A 2,154-nucleotide genomic window follows, 5' to 3' on the forward strand; every position below is an offset into this window, starting at 1 on the left:
AACATAATAAAGGGGATATATGCAAAACCAACAGCCAACATTATTCTCAATGGAGAGAGACTGAAACCATTCCCCTTGTGAACAGGAACCAGACAAGGATACCCTCTATCACCACTTCTTTTCAAAATTGTATTGGAAGTCCTAGCTAGGGCAATAAGGCAAGAAAGGAAATCAAAGGCATCCAAATTGGTAAGGAAGAAGTAAAACTATCCCTATTTGCTGATAATATGACCCTATACATAGAAAACCCAAGAGCCTCAGCAAAAAAAACTACTGAAACTAATTGAGAGATTTAGCATAATGGCAGGATAAAAGATCAACATACAAAAATCAGTTGGATTCCTCTACACCAGCAAAGAGATTGCTGAAAAAGAACTAAGGAAATCAATACCATTTACAATTTGTTATTGTTGTTGTTATGTGCCATCCAGTTGGACCCGACTCTTAGCGACCCCTCCTTGGGTTGCCAAGGCACTATTACTATGGAAGTAGATGTCCAACCTTCCTTCCAAGGAGTGTCTGGCTATGGGGTTTGAACCGCCAAAATAATAAAATACTTGGGAATAAATCTCACTAGGGACACAAAAGACCTGTAGAAAGAAAACTACAAATCACTACCCCACGAAACCATAAGAGATCTACATAAATGGAAGAACATACCATGCTCATGGATAGGAAGATTGAACATTGTGAAAATGTCAATACTACCCAGAGCAATCTATACAATGCAATTCCAATCCAGATCCTATCAACATTCTTTAAAGATTTGGAAAAACCAATCACTAATTTTATATGGAATGGAAAGAGACCTCAAATAAGCAAAGCACTATTGAAGAAGAAGAACAAAGTAGGAGGTCTCACACTCTCAGATCTCAAAACCTACTATACAGCCACAGTAGTCAAAACATCCTGGTATTGGTACAACGATAGACACATAGACCAGTGGAACAGAACTGAGAACCCAGATATAAATCCATCAACCTATAGTCAGCTGATTTTTGACAAAGGGCTGAAATCTATTAAACAGGCCAGAGGTGCTCTTTAACACATGGTGTGGGCAAAACTGGATATCCATTTGCGGAAAAATTAAACAAGATCTGTACCTCACACCATGCATGAAAACCAACTTCAATGGATCAAAGAATTAAATGTGAAACCTAGAACTATAAAGTTCCTCAAAGAAAAATTAGGGGCAAATTTAGGGGCCATATTTTATGGTATAAACAGATTGCCAAGCATAACCCAAAATGTACAAACAGCAGAAGATAAACTAGATGAATGTGCCCTTCTAAAAATTAAATTTTTATGTGCTTCAAAAGACTTCTCCAAAAGAGTCAAAAGAGAACCTTCCCAAAAGATTGGGAAAAAATATTTGGCAACGACATATCTGACAAGGGACTTATCTCTAAAATTTATAGAAAGCTCCAACACCTCAACAAGAAAAAGATTAACAATCCAATTCAAAAATGGGCAGAAGACATAAATAGACACTTCACCAAAGAGGATATTCAGGTGGCCAGCAAATACATGAAGAAATGCTCATGATCATTAGCCATCAGAGAGATGCAAATCAAAACAACAATGAGATACCATCTCACCCCAGCATTAATGGCAAAGTTCAACAAGACAGAAAAAAAACAAATGCTGGTGAGGATGTGGAGAGATTGGGATTCTCATACACTGCTGGTGGGACTGTCAAATGATACCACCACTGTGGAAAGCGGTATGGCGATTCCTTAAAAAGCTGGAATTTAGTAATACCATTTGATCCAACAATCCCATTACTAGGTATATATCCTAAAGAAGTGACAGCCAGGTCAAGAACAGATATATGCACACCCATGTTCATTACAGCACTATTTACAATAGCCAAAAGATGGAAACAACCTACGTGCCTATGAAGAGAAGAATGGATAACCAAACTATGGTACATACACACAATGGAATACTATGCAACACTAACGACTAATGTAGAATCTACAAAACACCACATAACGTGGAAGAAGTTGTAGGACATTATGCTGAGTGAAATAAGTCAATCACAGAATAATAAATATAGTATTAGCTCATTATTGTAAAAAGTCAAGGAAAGGTTTATATGTGGAAGGAAATTTTCTTTGTTGGTCACCAGGGGGTGGGAGAGGAGAGGAGGGA

The sequence above is a fragment of the Orycteropus afer genome, unplaced genomic scaffold, assembly GCF_000298275.1.
Source record: "Orycteropus afer afer isolate SDZICR_OR568_19922 unplaced genomic scaffold, OryAfe1.0 scaffold00068, whole genome shotgun sequence".
Lineage (NCBI taxonomy): Eukaryota > Metazoa > Chordata > Mammalia > Tubulidentata > Orycteropodidae > Orycteropus > Orycteropus afer.